The sequence below is a fragment of the Crocodylus porosus genome, unplaced genomic scaffold, assembly GCF_001723895.1.
Source record: "Crocodylus porosus isolate Cpor-Errol unplaced genomic scaffold, CroPor_comp1, whole genome shotgun sequence".
NCBI classification, from domain to species: domain Eukaryota; kingdom Metazoa; phylum Chordata; order Crocodylia; family Crocodylidae; genus Crocodylus; species Crocodylus porosus.
This window is the reverse complement of record NW_017728909.1, coordinates 60,235,625-60,256,495: the sequence shown is the minus strand read 5'-3', so window position 1 is coordinate 60,256,495 and position 20,871 is coordinate 60,235,625. Positions and strand designations below refer to the sequence as shown.

Here is a 20,871-nt window from a genome sequence, read left to right as displayed (position 1 = left end):
TTCACAAGTTTGTTATGTGATGGTGGAATGTTTTCCCTAAAAGCAAAGCATTTTGAACTCAACGGGTTTCCCTGCTCTTAGTCATACTAATTATAACATATTCTACACTAAAAGAAACCAAAACCAAGATCAAATCATCCCAACACCTAATGGTAAACTCATGAACACTAGTAGTTTACATGTGCTGAAAGCACTTTTCACCTATAAAGAAAAGACAAGACTTTCATTCCTTACTTTATGCTTTATTTTGTTTAATTTTTTTTAACATGGCCTATTTAAATGACAGGATATTTGAAATTATTTATATGCTCTGAATTGCCAGTCTGATGCTACCATATTGCTCCACCTTACTTAGTTTCCAAGAACTGATGAAGGAGAGAAACAAATGGCACATGTTTAAACTCCTACATTTCCTTTGTACGCCATTACAAACACTGGGGTAGGGAAATGGGGATTTTGTGGGAGTTGGGCTTCTTGCACCTCGACAATTCTTGTCACTTGAGGTGGCCTCTTTGGGCCACTGGCACCTGGCATAATTTAGAATAATGTTTTGATTATCCACATATATAACTTTCTAATTTGCAGAATAAAAATGTGTAATATGAAATGACAGAGACCTATAGTACCCTGTGCAAATGACTGACTTCAGATACATGGGCACAGTTCCTTAGCTGTAGTCACCTTTGTTTCACTTTGACCAGAGGGTCACCTGGCTATCCAGCAGGACACCTGGGCCTATACATCTTCTTGCTCCCAGCAACTGAAAAGAAGCCAGGAGATCTTCATGGGGTGGAAAGCATGGCTGACTTTAACCTCAGTCTCTAAAGTTTAAAGCAGATTTTTTTTCTTAACTACATATACAGTCATTAAGACCCCATCTGTATGCCTTCAAATGGTCCTACATTGTAACTGATCCTCATTACAAACATAAATTTATCTGCCATGCAAAACAGATGTTCTTTCAGTATTACATGCTACATTGTTTATGCCACAAGTATACATTCATATCCTGAGGTTACAGATAGGGCAGTTGTACTCAAGAAATTAATCCAAAATTACCGTGAGCTACCTTGCTTCTTTTTCTTTATAATGACTAGTCTCAACTGTATTTACTTAATACTTTGTGTTCTGCTGCTTGTAGCACATTTCCAGGTATTGATGTTAAAGTACAGGTTGAACACTGATTGCCAAGTACAGAATGTTCATTCAGGATTTGGAGGAGGGGACGGGAGAATGTCTATCATTTAATTGCTCAGGTACAATCATGTAGAGAACTGTCCATGTATAATGACTACAAAAACACATGAATGAACAGGCAGAAAACACTCAGCATTCACATCAGTAACATGTGCAAAGAGTGCCTCTTAGTGGACACAAGTTCAATGTGAAACTAAAAGCAGTATCTAATAAGTAGCAGTGAAAGTGGAAACTATGGAAAACCCCTAAATTATACCTCAGGGAGATCTCCATCAAGCCTTTTTCAAGAAATGCAGCAATTCACATAATTTTACATATTTTTAGACAATAATGTGCACATCCCTATGAAAAAAACCCATGTTAGACATAGGGCTTTCCTGGCAGGGCTTTTTTTTTTTTTTTTTTTTACTATGCATCTGTGTATAAGGACTATCGTAAAAAATATTCAAGGCAAAACTGTGAGTTCAACAAATGTTATAGCTTTTGCAGCACTGGTTCTCCATACGGTAGTCAGAACTAATGCTGTTACATGTCTTGCAAATATTTTGAATCTAAGCAGAGTTTAACCAAGAACTTCAGGTCACTCCTCAAGTAATGAAACCATCTGAAAACACTGACAGCATGTTATTCAAATCCCCAATTCATGGTCTAAAACTCTTTGGAACTTAAGTAAAGATTTGATCTAAAATGAGCAAATTAAAAATAAAACCTACAAATATATTCAAGGCACAGGCACACCATTCAACCACTTAAAATGGCATTTTTCATCTGATAAAGTAGGCCATCACCTGAAAAAGCTTTTGCCTTTCTGAATGAGTTTGTCCAGAAGCGGGCAATTATTTCAGCTGGAGAGCTGCTTACCTAGTTTTGGCAAGCTGTCAAAGGTCATATGGGTAGCCTCACCCCCTTGACTGGTGCCCTGACTCCTGGTTTTCATCTTGAGACCTAAAGCCCTGCCTCCTAACCCCTGACCTGTGCCACCAGAAGTCCCCTTACCCCCAGAAGTACTGCTATCAGCAAGGGAGTTTGCCATCTCAGAATCAGAAAGATACTAAAATATATTCTAAAAAGCAAACATATACTACAACATTCATTAATTTGATTTCAAAACATATTTTTGTCCTGACTTGCATGTGTTTGTGCAGGGTACATAGAGGAGACTATAATAGTCTATAGACTATGAATAGACTATGAAGTCCTACTCTTGTATATTGTGGGGGTATGGGTGGATGGGTATATGTTTGTGGGGGCTATGGGTGTGTCCTACCTTTCCACCTGCTGCTGCCATTTCCCTTGTCCACCCACCCTCCAAGCCAGCTCCTCCAGCACCACACAGTTCCCAGAATGCAGCAGGAGCCAGCCCAGCCCAACACCACACAGAACCAGTCAAGAATTGTGAGGGCCAGGCTGGGCCAGCTCCTATAGCTCCACAGGGCTATGACCTATGTCCTATAGCTCCACAGGGCTATGCCTTGTGATCCGGTGGAACCACATGGTGCTAGAGCAGCCGGCAGGTGTGGGGGGGAGGGGGCAGGAGAAGCAATGGTGGTGGGTGGGAAAGTAGGGAAATGGCAGCGGCAGTAGGTGGGAGCACAGTGACAGCTGGATGGGAGTGCCCGGCCCACACAAGTGAAAGGCCTGGCTGGCAGGGGCTCTACGGATCTGGGCTGGGCTGTGCCAGCAGGGAGAGTGGGAAGCTGGCCTGGCTCCATAGAGCCCTTGCCAGCCTGGACCCCCACTGGCCCTGGGGCACTGGTGCAGGACCCACGCTTCCACCCAGCACCCAGCTGTCGCTGTGCTCCTGCCTGCTCAGTGCCACTTACCCACCTGCCTGCTGCCATTGCCACCACCATTTCCCCACTTTCCTGCCAGCCACTGCCACTTCTCCCCAAACCCCTGCCCACCTGCCAGCTGCTCTGGCACCACGTGGTTCCCAACTGCATCACTGGGACCACAGGATGCAGCAGGAGCTGTCCCGGCCCAGCCCCAAGGATAAGGTGATTGCCAGTGGTCCCGCCCCCACACACACACACATTATTAGCCAAGTTGCACTCCTGGAGGGAAGGAGGCAGGGAATGGCTCCAGGGCCATAAGGGCTGGGGGTGGTGGTGGGGAAACAGGGCTAGGCTGGGCAGGCCTTGCTGCTGTGGCTGCTAGGTCCTGCCGCCCCGGGGTCTTGCTGCTGGCTCCTCCTGGGTCCTGCTGCCACTGGTGCATAGTCATCTTTGACAGGCTTCCAGGGGCAGATAATTAATTTTCTAAATTTTTTAGGGGCCCTACAGGCCAACTAGAATGGCTTGGTGGGCTGGATCTGGCCCACAGGCCATATTTTGCCCACCTCTGAATTACTCTCTAAAGAACCACTCTGCACTGCCTTCTCTTACAATATGAAGACGAAAATGACAGGGTGGTCTAATACATGACAGCACCAAGGAAATGGGGGGGCAGGGGAGGTTACTGCTGCAAGATATAGTCCTGCAATAAGAGGAGCCAATTTGGTTTTTAATAGGTTGCTCATCACTCACTCTTGCTAGACATGGCCAATACTTTTCAGTGCCATAGCACCTATTTTACTGGTGTAATCGAATTACCAATTTCAAGTTAAAGAAGGGCCCATATAAAATTGTTATGCTGAAGCAAATACAAGTTTTAAAAAAGTTCAGGGCCAGATCCAAACTTTCAGGCCTATGTCTAATGAAGACTTATTTTTCTTTCCTGATGACCCAATATGTTGCTGTTTACATCTAAAGAAAAATGTGGCAAAACCTTTAAATTAATGATCTAAACTATACTGATGAAAAACAGTTTTGTGGAGACAAAGGGCCTTCTACTGACACTGGAATGATAAGCCTGTAAGCCAGGGGTGGGCATAATGCAGCCCACTAGGCCATTCTATTTGGTCCGTGGCGTCCCTAAAAATTTTAGAAAATAAATATTAATCTGCCCTGGACTGCTTGTCATGTGGCCCTTGATGGCTTGCCAAAATTCAGCAAGCAGCCCTCTGCTCAAAATAATTGCCCACCCCTGCATAAGCAATGATCATTCTGGTCATACCCAAACAAGTGTGGCTGTACATTTTGTGGTGCCGTAGACATGTCTGCGGTGCCACATACTGCACATTCAGCTGTTTTCTGCGCTGCAAGGCAGCAGCACAGGGTTGGGTTTTTTTGGACCCCTTGGATATCCAGGGGGTCCAAAAAAACAACAAAAAACCACACACACACAAAAAAACAGAGCAGTGCATGTGGTGACAGCATGCAGTACTCAAAAACAGAGAGCCTGGCCAGCCAAAGCCACATTCCAGCTGCTGGATAAGCAGGATTGTGGCTGCTACTACAGGCCCAGGAGACCCCAGAACCCCAGATAAGGCTGCTGGGGCCAGTCCAGTGCTAACCCCAGCCTCCCCTACCCCACCTGGGATAACTTGCCACACACCAGAGGGTGCATAGCACAGGCACTCCCCAGGGACAACTAGCAGCAGCACAAGGTATCCTGCTGGTAGTTGTCCCTGGCAAACCAAATGTCCACGCTCATATGGACGTGGCCTCTGTGGATAAATTTAGGATAAACTGGCCTTAATTTGATGTAAACTATAGATATCTGAAGATGTAGCTGTCCCACTACAGGAATCCCAAGGAGAGAAGCAACAACTATTTAGTATTATGGGAAAAATAAGCTATTGTTTGAAAAAGCAGTGCGTTTCATCTTTATTTCCCATAGAAAAGAACGGTTTAATCAAAATGCACTAAGTCTAAAAGAATTATCAGTAAGCGACAAATGATAAACCTACATGGCTTACTTTTCAAAACAAGCAAACAAACAAGCCCAAACCCTAAGTGTCCATGCCTTCCACTGAATTTATTATAAGCCAATACTTTATTCTTCCTCTAAAATGGAGGAAATAGGACATGAAAGCTCTCTAAAAATACATGAGACTTTATTGACACAAGTGAATGAAATTGCTTCTTCCTACAGGGCACTTACACACATGTGGGGAGCCTGCTGCAATGTGCTGGAAACCCAGTGCATTGGAGCAGACTCAATTAATCGAGTCTGCTGGAGCACTGAACTTGACACGCTTTAGCAGCCTTGCACATCACATGCATCAGCGGCGCAGCATGTCTCCGCACTGAGAAAATGGCAGTGATGTACTTTGAAATAAAACATGTTCAATGTGCTTTAGTTCAAAGTGCCCCACTGCCATTTTCTCAGTCAGGGGACACACTCTGCTGCTGATACACATGATGCATGGGCACTTTCAATTAGCACAGCTCCCTAATTAAAAACGCCTGGTGCCACATCAGAAGCACATTTAAAAATGCCTGAATTAAAATGCCTTTGTATCATGCTTTACAGATATTTCTTTCTTCCCTGAATAGAGACTTTGTTCATAAATATAAACTAAAACTACTAAAAAATAAATATCATTACAACATAACAAATCCTGTACCATGTCTTTGCAGAATTGGAAACTGTCATAACCAGGCATATCTTGTGATATTATTAACTGTTTAAAACTTCCCAATTTCATATTATTCAAAATGGTTATAGTCTCCCATTATCTTTAAGTGATAAGCCAGCCTGCTCACATTTAATAAGTCCAACCTAATCTTTACTATAAGAACCAGGCAGGAGGGAAGTGACGCAATGAGGCAATAAAATGATGTGGGAGGAGGTTGGGAGACAGAGAGCCTGACAAGAGATCAATATAGTCTTCTTGGGAAACCAGAATCAAGTCATACAAGTGGATGCTCTTCAAAAGCTTTCATTTTCCCTCCACTTGGCCATGATTAATCTTTTGCTATGAACAATCCAATCGTCTGTGAAGTTTACCAATTCTTTTGAATGCCAATATTTGTGCCATTAGACAATGACCCTACAGAAACATCTGTATCTCTTGCATGAACATCGGGTGTACCAGTAATTTTGGTAGCTTTCAAGATGTTGGTATGCCAAAGATTTCACAGAGCCAATAACTTGAAGTGAAAAAAAATGCAGTTTTTTAACATGCGTTGTCACAAACCCACTGGCTTTCATTTTCTGTAGCAGCATAAATGAAACATTTCCAACCTTTTTTAAATGACACTGAATGCTGCCACTAACTACGAAAATATGTTAAGAAAGAATAAAAAGTAAAGAGAGAAATAAAGAAGAATGGCTTAGGTAATTGAAACTAAAGAGAGAGCTGCAGAGGAAAATTAGAGAGACATTTTAAAAGAACCATTGAAGATTGGCATTATCCATATTCTAGCAAAAATAAACTTTCAAAATAGTATGGTACAGTCTTAGAAACTATGACAAGCCTCAAACACCTTGGCATGGAAGAAGTTAATACTCTGGAAAGTGTGACAAAGCTACTTCCAGTAACAAAGTTAGCTCAAAACCAGGAGCAGACTGTATTGTTAAGCTGACTATTGTGCAAGAGAAAGTGGGCTAGCAATGTGTCAGAAGCTTTAAAACTGGGTTAAAGCCTAGTAATAATTAACACTAGTTTAATTTTTAAATTGTTAGTTGTGTGAAAAGTTAAGATTTAAGCTACTGCTGAGATATGTTCCTGCTTCTCCAGGGTGGAAAACATGTCAACTTCCCAAGACAGCTAAATATAAATCTCACTGCACTGAGAGATGATTGTACCAGCAGAATTATCAGGAGCCATCCAGTGCACATTCTCCAGACACAGACCCTTTGCCAGTTAGCCAGTTATAGTAAGTGAAAGTTGAAGGTATTTTAAATCCAAAGTCTGCAGTGTTTTGGATGTGAACTATTGTTCCTCAGTCAGATTTCAGGGTTTACCAGTTGTCCTCAATACATGCTGATTCAAATAAATATTGCCTTGTATAGCAAAATACAATTTCTTAAACATAAATATAGACACATTCTAAGCCAGACAGAGGCAGTAAAATATCATTAGAAAAGAAAGTCTCTTCTCCCCATGAGACGGAAAGACTAATGAGAATATGTACATATTGTAGGGAAAATAAACTTTCTACTGAAATTGCTGCTATTTAAGTCCACAGGAACTTGGGTGTTGTCTGTTATTTTATCAAAGAAAACTCTTAGCTTTTAATTTCTTCTTGTCATTATTGTTAGCACTAGACTATGAAGTCACCAGTTTTTAGTCAAATTGGGTAAATACAACCACTAGAAACAAGTAGCATCTCCTTTCTCATAATGGTAAACATGATGTATACAGTTAGAATAAACTAGGGGTGACCAACTTGCGGCATGGACGCAGCAAGTGGCACAGGCACTCTGCGTGGCACACAGCAGATTGGGGAGTGGGGAGGCAACAGTGTTAGATAGGGCAGGGAGCAGGAAGTAGAGCTTCAGATCAGGCAAGGAGCACTTGGGGAGAATGTGGGGCTACTTTGTGTCATGCCTACCAAAAGGCTTGACCACCACTGGAATAAACCTTGTACAACATTAACTTAAACTCTTTTCTAGTTGATATATTTTAAGGCTCAGTGGCCTCAAAAGTTTTTGCTCCTTTTTAAGCCAGTTGGGGGGGGAAAAAAACAGTAATTTTTAACCACTTTTTAAATATAGTGGATTCCTCTTATTGGAATCACTTTGGGAAATGGGGATTTGATTCTATTAACCAGATGATTTCATTAAAAGGAGACCCATTTTTTTTAAAAGAACATGAAGATACTCCTCCCTCCCCCACAGCCCCCTGACCCTGCTCGTGCCTCTCACTCCTGTCCTCCCCACAGCCCCCTGCCCCCCAGCTCCTCACTCCCCACCCACAGCCCCCTGCCACCCGGCCCTGCTGGAGGGGGGCCCAGCTGCCAGGGCTATGGGGCCACGGACCTGAGTCTGTAACCCCTTTCTCCCAGCAGGAGGCAGTGACTGCTGCAGCAAAATGAAGCCCAGCTCCCCTCCTGTTGCTGCCAGCTGTGGGTTTGGGCACTGGGCCAGCCCCCGGCACAGTGCTCACTTCTGGATGGGCAGGCGGGGACCTGCACCCCCCAGGTCTGTGCAGGGGCGGGGGGGGGGTGCAGGCACAGGCAGTGAGGGCAGCAGCATGGGGTTGTGCTCCTCAAAGCTACCATGCATGAAGGAAGCACATCACCAGGGAGTCCGGCTCCTGCACCCCGCCCACAAATGAGTCATCCATGCCCTGTCCCACTCCCCACTGGTGCCACAGCCCTGCCCAACTCCCTCCCCACATAGGCTCAATCCCCACCTGCCCCCGCCCCCCCAGTTTGCAGGAGCTGCCCTCCAGGCTGCTGGGGGCCATGTGCATGTACATGGCGCCCCCTGCCTGACCGCCCTCCTCTTGTTCTCTTCCAGCCCCCTGTAGGCTGGAACTCTGCCAGCCTGCAGAGGGCACCTCACAAAACTGCAAAATCCCTGGGCTTCTCCAGTAAAATGATTCCAAAAACCAAAAATTATGATTCTAATTTGAGCAATTTTTACATGTAATAATATACAAATGGTTTTGGTTGTATCATATTGATTCAAATAAGCAGCTGATTCTATTACCTAGCAATTCTATAAAGCAGAACCCACTGTAAAAGCAAAAGGAATTCAGAAATAAAGACTAGATTTACAAGGGGACTTGGCTGCTATTTACAAACCAGAGGAGACAGAGCTGGTGGTAATGCCTGCCCCTAAGCACTCACGCAGAAGAACTTAGGTCTCCTGACAGTCAGAAAAAATAAATGTCCGCACAATTGAGTTAGGAATTCTGGGATGATTTTTTTTCAGCCTTTCCTGCGGGAGCTCTTTCACTTCTTATAAAACAACGAAATCCTCACTGGAATTGAGACTGGAACGCTAGCTTCACTCCACTCAGGTGGGTGTCCTGACCATTGTGCTACAAAGCCTCTCCCTGCCCCCTTTCCAAGTATTTTCTTAAAGTAATTTATTAAATAAATTTAGACAGCCATACTGTCCACTCCATCACTGCTCCCCATGCCACTAAGTAGCATAATTTGAGAAGCTGTTTTCCCTGTGATTTGCTCTTTACAACATGGGACTCCACTTTAAATATACTAGAAAAAAAAAAATCTTCCTTTGGCAAAGGTTGTAAGTCTTGAAGAAATACTTGTCTTTACATAAGGCCAAGTACAGTTCCTCCTGTGTAGCTTTATTAGGGAAAGACATAGAGGAACTCCAGGCCCTAAAACATTTGCATAGGAATCAATCATCATATGGTTGTTTCTGCACAATAAATTCAAGGGATGAGAGAATTAATGTGTCCACAAGGGTTGAACAAACATCCTGATACAAAGTGTAGTTGTACATCCTGCTCTCCACACTCCAAAGGATAAATTTCAGTTCCCAACCCTCTTCTTCACAATATATTAGTGAGTGCACTTTTATTTCTAAGGGCCACAGTACTCAGTACTCAATTTGCAAGTGCTCTACAGTTTCTCCAAGCAGGTTCTACTGAAATGCATACAGGTTGAACCTAAAAAAAGCCCTAATAATGTAACACTATTTATTTCATGAATGATTTTGACTGCAAACGAAGTCACACTATTAGCATATGGGTTGTACTATACAGCACATATACCTGTGTAACTGTGGGATCATGCCTTGGATCCCATCACACCTTATTGTTACCACAGGGGAAGCCCAATCATGGGATCCTCTGCAGTAGCAAGAATTAAGTTCCTGTGGCTAGTAGCTCCCTCACCCTGTGGCTAGAAGACTGCAGTTGCTGTGATCTCCTAGTTGAGGGGGGCACATCATGCACCCCATGGCAGGGCGTCCTGTCAGCTGATGGGGCTCCCAGCTGTAGGGACATATGGTTCCGCAGCTGGGAGCTCCCAAGCTCGGTGGTGACAGGACTCCCTGTCATGGGAGCACAGGCTACACATGCAAATTGAAGCGGGATAGAAACCAACTATCAAGTTATTACACATTTTCCAGCAATAACTTAAATTGCTGGAACGCACTGGATTTCCAGCACATCGCAGCAGGCTCCCCACCTGTGGTTGGACCTTGTAAAGGTGCCATTGTTAATTTGCATGTGTAGCCAGTCTAAATTAGTTAGGCAATTAACCAGATAACTGCATAATACATGGAACACGTTTAGGGAACCTCAGATACTGCCATTTCTCTGAACAGTAAAAATAAACAAACAAACCTACTGAAAATAAGAAAAAATTCAGCCTCACAAGAGACTTTCAAAAACCTCAAAAGAAGATGAAATCGGAGCTGGAGAAAAGCAAAAAAACATGCCTCAAGTTAAGAATATTCACAATAATTTAATGATGTAAAAGTGGCAGCAGCCTCTATTAGAACCGTGAGTGAGGTGATTTCATTATATACAGAGAAGTAATGGAATCAGGGATGCACCTTCCCAGTAAAATGGTATATATTTTCCCAAGAGAAGTGGCGGATACTCCATTACTTTATACTTCTAGAACTGGATCTAATCATTTATATGCCTCTCTAATGTCTATAATATACCCTAACTTTGTTTAAAAATGTACTGCCCCTTTAGTGTGTGCATAGCTGAGGACCAGAAGGAGGGCACAGGTAGTCTGGTTTGAGTGTAAAGAGGGATTAGGGTCAAAAGGAACTCTCCTTTCTCCATACACATGGGCAACTCTGTTATATCCTGTTCCTTATCTACCCTAAGGTTAGAGAGAAGGTTCAGCCTGGACATCAGGAGACATTTTTTACCGTTAGGGCTGCCAGGCTCTGGAATGGGCTCCCAAGTGAGGTGGTGCTCTCTCCTTGGGGGTCTTCAAGAGGAGGCTGGACACATATTTGGCTGGGGTAATATGATCCCAGCACCCATTCCTGCCCGTAGCAGGGGGTCGGACCTGATGATCTGTTTAGGTCCCTTCCAACCCTAAGTACTATGATACTAGGTACTCTAGTTTGGGACCACTAGGTGAAAGGATGAAATGGCACCATTGGTGTCCCTCATGCAGGTAAAGTATAGTTTACAACTCCAAGATGAGAGGTATTCTGTTTAATATTCATTTTACCTCTTAACCCGGCTTAATTATGATGCCATACCTTTGTATAGAATGCATATAGCTAAGGAATAAGACATAAGATGCTATATTTATATAAAGAGCTGGCTTACAGGAAAGTGACTTTCGCAGATGATATTCTCCATGTTTCCTAGTTCAGACAAAAAATAGCCACCAGTACAGGTATTTGAAATGTATATTGTAACAGTTAACAAGTTGTGTCTTATTTATTTATTTTTAATTTGGTGGTATTGACAGATAAACACTTAACAAAAAATCCACTTCACTTCTGCCCTCTCCCTGGTATGTTAAATGAAATATTTTTATTTAAATTAGGGAACCAAAGTTCCTCCTGGATTTTAGCCATCCCCAGGCAGCTGTTTTTGCTGATATGTGTGGGATTCATGTGGGGAAATCCCATTAAAGATAATTGGAATTTTGTGCATAAGATTTGTGCACATTTGAATGTCAGTGTTTGTTTAGTTATTTTAGAAATAAGAGCCTGGATCTCCTCCAAGTATGAACCAGCTCACAGCTTCACTACTTATCTTGAATATTAGTTCATACGAGGTATAATTTTATTACAACAGCTTAGACCTTTTAGCACCGTTCCCTCCCACCCAGTGTATTAGTAATGGAAATGAACATAAAAGGAACAGAAGAGACTACTTGCAAAATTCTATTTCTGAACAGAAAAAAGAGTTTTTTTAAACATTTCCTTCTTCCCTCACCTTCTTTTCCTTCATTATTCTAATAGAAATCCTACTCGTGCAATGACTGAAACTGATCTCATGTGCCACTGTTCCAGCTACCAATCCAAAGGAAAAGTCTCCTTTCCTGCGGAAAAAGGATCGAAGCTCCTGGCCACAGTTTAATAGCTTATGATTCCCCAAGGTGTTCAACTACTTGTTTCATTCTTTTATACCTTAAAACAAAAGCAAAGATATTTAAATGCAACTGTGGTTTGTTTTTAGCACCACAAGGGATAATACAGGAAGACTATTTATGACCATTAATATTGAACTACTAACACCAGTTCTTAGGGGAGAGAGTTTTTACATTATTTGAGCATGGAGACAATGTCAGTGTTAATCTATATAATAGTATCATCACTAGTTTAGATTCTTTAAGAACTTTTTTTTTGCTGTAGTCAATCAGTAACAAGCAGAGCACTTTCTGAAGGGGAAGCTCATAAAGCTGGTATAAACTTCTGAGTGGCACATGGAAATTTACAGCGTGCCTGCTCCAAAATGAGAATGTAACACCGTATCAGCTGGGAAAAATACAGGATAATTATAAGCAGCTACTGATTGCTGGGTATGCTTCTACCTCAATGAATTTGGCCCTTGAATTCATCTTGCTTTGATTAAAGAATTATACCAATAGATAGACACACAGATGGACACATAGACAGATAGATAGATTTAAGAATAATTATTTTTATTCTGCCATTCAGAGAGGGCTTAAATATGCCATAAAGAATATTCATCGCAATATTTTAGATTGAGGATAGTGAAAATGGCAAATGCCCATTAGGAAAAAAAAAACCACTCACCCATTTAACCACAGGTACAATCCCCCAGATTTAAGCTTATATGCAGTTTTCCCCTTGGTAATGGAGCTACTTTCTAAAAATTAAAGACTTTACACTGTAGTGAGCAATAAGATCCCATATGTAAGACCAGCTGGCACAACCTTCTCATGTGGGTAAATCCAAATACAGTAAAATCTGCGTTAACTGGCATTCTACTATCCAGAATACTATTAACAGGAATTTCCAGCCAGCAGGTGGGGAGAATTCACACGCAGCATCCACTGCCACCACCCACCACCCTGTGCTGCGACGGGTCTGTGTGCAACCACCACCATCCCCTGCCGCAGGAGTTTTCTAAAAGGTTGAAAACCCCTGCCTCAGATAACCAGAATTTTTAGATAACTGGCACCCCCAATTCCCCACTCACATCAGATAATAGAGCTTTTACTGTAACTAGAAGTTCTACATCTGAATGAAATTGGTAATGCAAAGGGATGTTTCAGATGTTTTACTTTTGCCAAAATGTTGATAGTCTACAGGCTTTTGGAGGGAAAGCCAGTTAGTAGAATGACAATAAGAAAGTTTGAGACTGCAGTCATAGCCAAAACGTCTATTTTTATTAACAATATCATAATCTAGGTTTTTTTCTGAGCAGTGCTGCCTCGCCGAATGAGTTCGAGGCCTGTGTTCTGACAGCTATTCCTGGATCTGCTCTTGCTGTACTGGGTGGTCACAGTAAGTCATATTACTGCTCTCTGCTTCAGTTTCTCTGACTACATAATGGGGACAAGCACCTTTCTGGAGCACTTTGAGATCTACTGAAAAAGCCATATAAAAGCTAGGTATAATTATCTTGTTCTTTATATAAAGTTATACCTGGCACTTCATGAAGGAACACAGGATAAAACCATGTAGGCTTTACTGCACAGGGTATACAGCTGCTTCCCAGACTTTTGACCAAAGGCTACAAAGATTAATAAGTAATACAGTAGTTACAGAGAGGGTTAAAGAACAATCCAAATTCTACAGCCAAAATATACAGTCCATCTCCATGCACATATGCTTACTCTGTATTAAATACGTTGGTCTCAAAAGTCAACACCAGTGCTGAACTCAATCACCTTTGCAGGTTACTTTGTTTGAGAACACTGTCCTTGATGTGTTAAAGTTCACTGAGCTACATCTATGCTGTTTGTTGTTAAACATTTCAGCTCATATTATCCTAGAGAAAAACAATATTCCTTCAGAATCCTATAGTGTGCGCCAGCAGATATGAATTTACAGATCTACTGACCACCGTTTGAAAGACTAAGCTATAAACATCCTCATTATTGTATTTTCTAATGCTGTTTTAATTTCCACTTTCTCTACCATGGTTGTCAGGAAAAAAGAGTACCCTCGGTAAGTTAAACTATGCTGCTCTCTTTGGCCAAGCAATGCTTTATAACACTGTATGACTCAAAGGTGGCCAAAAACTGTTATCCTACATACTAGATCATCCCTTGAATGAAGGAGATTGATTTTTCTAACACCGACACCCAATGGAATCATACAAAGATCCCTGATGACACCATAATATCCACACTAGGGTCTTAATGTAGTAAGGCATGACACTGTAAGTAAATAATATGAAGACATAGAATCAGCTTACTTGCATTTAGGAAAAATAAATGCAAAAACGACAGTTACCAACATGTGTGTTTGGAGGTGCAATTAACAAGTTACAAATATAGTTATTTTCCAAACAATTTGCAGTATTTGTGAAACATGTAGTAGCTGAAGCTGACCCAGGGACACCTACATTGTTTTCACAAGTGTCTTTGCTTGGGTATTGCAATGCCCAAAAATTAGATGCCTTCCCTCTAGGTACCTAGGATCTGTATTCAGTCTAACTGTTCCGATTACCACTTCTCCAGACCAATCCAGAGCACCTAGCTGCAGAGCAGGGAGGCACCAAGAGGAAACGCTAGGCCCAATGGTGTGTGTGAACTCCAGGGCTAGAGACAGACATTACACTTAAACCAGTTTAAGTGATCAGAAACTGGTTTACATCTGTAACAGAACAGACACTCAGTGTGCATAAACCAGTTTGAAAATGGCTGAAACTGGTTTGAGATAAACCTGGTTGAATGTAGTATCAGGCTTAACTGATTTGGCTCAAACTGGTTGATGCAATGTCTGTCCCAGACCCCTTCCTGGTTTAAGTTAAGTTAAGCCAGACTCCCCCAGCATCCCAGCATGCTCTCTAGGCTGGGCTCTTTGCTACAGCCCAGCTGGGATGACCCCACCCCTCTGCTTCCCAGCCTGAGCAGGGATACGCAGAGATAGAGATCTGGCCAGAAAGGGATTTAATTCCCCACTCCCTGTGCCATGAGCAGGGACCCATGTCAGGTCTGCTGGATGCTCCTTTCTCACTGCTGCAGCAGCAGGGCACCATGGCCCCTGAGGCAGAGCGGGACAAGGAGGAGGGTTAGTCTCCCCTCTACAAAACTGGCAGCTGGGTCAGCCCACCCTTACTTCCATACTCACTCCCTGCAGGGGAACAAGTCCTCTGCTGTTCCCTCCAGACTCTGGAGGGAAGTGGAATAACCCCCATCTCTGCTCCCCACAAGAGCCCTGGAGGCCAGTGTCTTGCCATGCCCCACCCAGTGGCTGCAGCAGGAGGGGGCAGGGCCCTTGGTGGGGGCAACAGCCCCTGTCAATGTTGGGAAGCATGACCCCTTTCCCAGCGGGGGGAGGCCCACTGTGGGGTGGGCGGAGCTGTTGTGGGCTGCATGCAGCAGCACTGGCCACAGCCCCCACCCTCCCCCAGTGCTGCCATCACCACCCACAGCAGTTTTCCTTGCTCCACAGTGTCCTGCCCCATCCCCATCCCCATCCCAGTGGCTTCCCCTTCATCACACCAGCAGCTGGGCAGGGGCATGTCCAGATGCTACCAACTGGGCAGATCCAGCCCACGGAGGGGCTTTGCCTGGCTCCTGGTGGGTCCCTCAGTGCCACCGGCTTGAGGCACCATCACCTGGGCATGCAGCTGGGCTGGGACTGCTCCGCAGCAGGACTGCCTTTCTAGGCAGCACAGCCACTGCAGCTCCTTTGCTGGTGCTGCTGGCCCCAGCCCTGTGGTACATGCAGGGACCAGTGTGCACAGCCCTGACCCCATGCCCCCTGTGCCACCTCCAGGCTCACCCATCTGGGCTGAGCTGCAGCGGTGGTGGAGAGAAACTGCTGCTCACTACAAGTGCAAAATCGGCCCCTCCCCCTCCTGCTGCTGGCACTTCCTGCTGCAGGTGCCCGAAGCCTGTACAGGGCTTCCCGGCCCACCTGCTGCCACTTCTGTGTGCTGGGGAAACCTCCTCCCAGCAAGAAGGGGCTTATTCAGCCATCAGTCCCAAGCACAGGTTGACCAGCAGCTGCAGCCAGGCGAGCAGACCCTGCTGCAGTGCAAGCAGCCTCTCTGTGCTTGGGGCAAGCCCCCTCCCAGCAGGAGGAGCTTATTAAGCTGATGACACCACAGCAGGGTCTTCCCAGCCCAGCCTCATGGAAAGCTTGTAGAGGGATTAATTGGGGGGGAGCAACCACTGGCTGGGAGCCCAGAGGCTGAAAGTTAACCCTTCCAGGACTGCAAGTGTTTGGAGCCGGCAGTGGAATAAGTCCCTTCTTGTTGGGAGAGGACTTTCCCCAGCACAGAATGAGTGGCTGGGGTTGGGCTCTGTCCCCACCCAGCAGCAAGCAGTGAGTGAGGTGACAGGCAACAGCCTATCACAGTTTCCCAGAGCACGAGCCCCTACCCAACAGGAGGCTGTGCTGTGGGGCCGGCAGAGCTGCTGTGGAATGCAGTAGTGCTGCAGGGTCATGGCTAGGCAGGGCGCCTGGGAGTGGGGGAGCAGGGACAGGGTTATTCCTCCCCACTCCAGCCTCTGGCGAGGGAACAGGCAGGGAGTGAGTGCTTCAGCAACAACAGGAAGACCTGGTTGCCAGTGGGGGTTCAGGGTAAACTAACTCTCCTCTCTGACCCCCTCTGCCTCAGAGGCCATGGTGCCCAGTGCTGCAGCAGCAAGGAGGGGGAGCACTGAGCAGACCTGGCTGTCATCCCTGCCTGTGGCACAGGGTGGCGGGAATTAAACCCCTCTCTGGCCAGTTAAGCCTGGGTTAGCCATGCCCCTCCCATCACAGCTTCCTTGCAACTGAGGGCATGCTCTAGCACCTCCCGGTACCTGGCCTGAGCAACTGTAGGCATGTGCCTGCATTGCCTCAGTCCAATGTGAATGTCTTTCCTGTTACAAACTGGTCCAGCCTAAGCAGGTTAGACTAATCTGCAAAGGTGTAATCAATTTAGGCTCCGGCTTTTTGAATGTCTGTCCCTAGCCTGTGAGTACTCTGCTTTATACTGCACTCAGTCCTGCTGAGATGAGCTAGGCACATTCTAGGAGCACCTAACGTAGAACTCTCATGGTCACTGCCAACATGCAATTTTTACAGGAACATAGATGAGTATGTTTCAAGGCACTAAATATGAATAGGTCTATGTAATTAGCCATAGCAAAATCCATAGTATTCTGCTACAGCTGGGTTTCTCTTACTTGCCTAAGTCAAAGTGGATTTGGGGAAATATACCCTTTATTAATCCAGAGATGTCAGTTCTCGGTTTTCCATTACTAGCCATATCTCAAAAATCCTTTGCTTAGAAAAGTGGATTCATTGTGCTGCAAAATAGTCACATGAAGCACTATTTCCTTATGTGATAAGTAATACATATTTTTCACTGGTGTAGTCAACAGCATGTAGCTTAAGAGTAGCAATATCATGATTTGCAAATCCTAAAGACAATGGTAGGTAAAAGTTAGTGGATTCACATAAGTTTTGCTTCTACAGGTACATAAAATCTGAATTCATTTGACACATAAAATGGGCTCACAAGTGGAACTAGTAAACAGAAAACAACCATCAAACTGGAAGGCCTTTTCAAAATGACAGAAGGGCAAGATGACTTATTCTAACTTAATGAAACTTTGGTCATGTTTGTAAGTGTGTGCATGTGTGTGTGGGGGGGAGACACAACAATGTACTCTGCCACCTCACATGATATTCCCAGCTGTTTCATACACTGCAGTCATCCTGCACTCTTTCAGTTTCCTTGGAAACACAATGGGAACAAACACAATTTAGACCTTAACGTGAACCCTGGAAAGATACAAAGGTGACCTGGCCAGTGGCCATGTACTCAACATGTGATGAGTGAATGGGAATGTTTGGGTCTGGAAATGCTGGCACTTTCCTGTGTTTACTGAGAATGAAACTGATTACATAGAAACTATGCATAATTACCTATCTGTCTATCTTCTTTAAAGGAGCATGCAAATTTGATAACTACAGCATGAGAATACTACCTTAAAAACTGGTTCGTTCTTCTACACTTATCTGTTGACCTCTAAGAATCTACATTAACTTCTGAAGGGCTATTGTATGATTTAATATAAAATTAATGTTTCTGGATGAAGAGATAATAGCTTAAGAGGAAATAGCTTTACAACTTTTGGAACAGAAGTGGACAGTACAGAAGAACAAATCAGCTACCTTTTTACTTATAAAACAGCCACAGTTGATATAATCTCAAACACTCCTGTCAACTATCTCCATACTTGAATTTTGAAGTTGAAGGGTTCAGAACTTACTTCTCCTAGTATTTTATCTCAACCTTGGGTGCTTACTTTAAAGGACAGCGTGCAAGGCTTAACTTTTCAAGTACAGGAATTATTTGACCTGCTGTAACTATGGTATTTTTTTCTGTCTGGTTCCCTACCTGATTACTGCTATCTAGTGTGAGAATTTCTAGATTATTCTTTGCTTTAGTTAACAGAGAGGCTTTCATAATGGAAACACATTAAAGTACTAAAATACATTAAACTAGCACAAGACAAGCTTGAGAGTAAATTTAGCAGGGATCATGAGCTTGTTATTGGCCCTACTACTCTTGGTAGTCCTTTCCCCTTTAGCCAGTACAAGGTTATTAATTTTTCTTGCATCATTTATTTTCAAGAGTGTGAGTCAAGGTCTTCATCCTGCCCCCAGTGCAGTCAGATAAAAGGAGCAGTGAACCAATGGAAAGCACAACATGGACTCAGGAAATCAGGAATAAATGAAAACCTATGCAGAATGAGAAACAACAGATTGAAGTGAGGTCTCTCACTTTCTTAATTTTCAGTCTAAGAATTCAGCAAATACATGCTAAATTAACATATTGTATATTCAAGGAGAGCTCTAAAAGTGTACCTAATAACCTAAAATGCACCACATTATGAAAGGAGGGCATTTAAAGATTAATATAAGAATAATTTATGGTCATGTATTTTCTCTGTATTCTAATGCCAAATAGAGGTTAACACATTAAAGGACTAATTTATGGCTTTGCCATACTGGGGTTGGAGAAAAGCAACACCATAGAAACACTAAACCTGACCAGAAAAAATACACAAAATCCACTGGGAAAACAGTTTATGAGTGCCAGTTGTTACAGTGGTTGTTGATGACTGTTTACTGAGAGAGCTGAGGGCTCTTTGGTTTTTGAAGCTCAAGCAGTCAGTATTCACCACTTTGTCATTTACAGCCGAATCAACCAAAACACTGTCCCCCCCTGTGAAGTTTAAATATACTTCACATGTGTATATCTGTCATTTTTTACACCAAAACACCTTCACTTGGAGTGACAACATTCAGACAGCAGGGTGAGCTGCACTCTCCTATGACAATCAAGTTCTTCTCGGTAGCAACCTCTTAAATTAGGTGGGTTTGCTTACCATAGCTTGCATCATGCATTGCACATAATTATTAGAGAAAATCTACCTTGCTGATGAGATAAATTGAATACTAAAAGATAAATGGACAGTATTTGTGAAATCTGTGCAATTCTCCTCATGTTACAGATGAGGAATTCTTCAAAGATGTAATTTTTCCATCAGAAAGTATCCATTCTTGAAACTAAAAATGTTTGTGGGAAAGTATTACTGGTTTGGAAAACCAGATTAATCCCTTTCCCAAAATAAGTAATAGGCTAGTAGCTAAGACGCACAGTGAGGGTGTAAGGCACCTTGGCTCAAACTCCCACTCTGTCTGAAGGCCTGGACAGAGATTTATTAATATTACTGTAGTTTATATCAATGTTGTATATCAATGTAACTTTCCATGGTATCCACAGAAGACAACTAACCAGTTCTCCCCAAGTGGCTGCTGCAACAGGTACAAATATAGGACCTCACTAATCTGTGAGTGAAGAGCTGGCTACTGCTTGTTTGCACACAACATGTACACTGGTATAAGTTAATGTGGTGTAATTTTATCCCTAGTGTTTCCCAGTGAAATTCCAGTACTTTATAGTGGCATAGAGCTGTCTGTTGTGTGTCCACTCCTTCCTTACATCACTGTAAGACAAGGTACACCAGGATAAATCTGTGCTTGCAGGCTTCATTTAGATCAGGGAATCTGTCTCCCATCTTGGCTGAACACCCTCAACACTTGGATGCAGCATAAATTTAATTTATTTAGACATGGAACTGTTCCACTAGTGGAGGTGGAGAGAGATCCATGTGAAAATAGCAGATAATCTGGTGATGAGCTGGTCCAGAAAAATCAGGCTGTTAAAAAAAAATCTTGATCCGTATAGGACTCATCTGAGTAAAGGGCAACAAAGAAGGCGGCGAGTACCATTCACTGGCAGATTGAAGATTGTTTTCGTATTTATAAATGAGCTTTTTCAAACTTTATAATGCTTTGGTCAATGTTAAGCTTATATTTAACCCAGTTTTATGGCTGCATACCCTTTTTTTTTTTTTAATCACCATAATTTATGAGGCATTTTTACCTTAAGTTGCTGACATAAGAACTTTTGCCCTTAATAACAACTTCGTTTTGGTCTCAGAATGCACGATTAGAAACACTCTATGCAATATTTTCACACAAAAAAATACACATCCCTTTTAATTTATCTGGGTCATGAAGCAACCAAAAGTCACAGATTAACAGACGACAATTTTATTTAACTGGGAATTCTTGGGCATTTAAACATGTACTATGGGAGTGGGCAGTGGGGAGCTTTAATTATAGCAGCTCTGAGATACTAAATGTTAGAGATAACTCAACACAATTAAGGAGTAGTATAAGAAAGGAATATGTATTGTACATATTTTATATATATATAATATATATTAT

General features: G+C 43.2%; 1 protein-coding gene and 1 long non-coding RNA gene across 3 annotated transcripts in view; one reads left to right on the top strand and one right to left on the bottom strand.

Annotated features, from left to right (window-relative positions):
- Positions 1 to 20,871, bottom strand: part of ADGRV1 (adhesion G protein-coupled receptor V1) — a 466,251-nt gene that overhangs the window by 160,100 nt on the left and 285,280 nt on the right. The window lies entirely within an intron of this gene.
- The window catches only part of LOC109308100, a 43,574-nt gene continuing 29,457 nt past the window's right edge, over positions 6,755 to 20,871 (top strand). The window contains exons 1-2 of one of the 2 annotated variants that reach the window (XR_002100468.1): positions 6,755 to 6,896; positions 18,709 to 18,842. This is a non-coding gene — a long non-coding RNA (uncharacterized LOC109308100). Of the gene's footprint in view, positions 6,897 to 18,159; positions 18,444 to 18,708; positions 18,843 to 20,871 lie in introns of those variants that run through there. The other variant, XR_002100469.1, reaches the window with a different exon arrangement.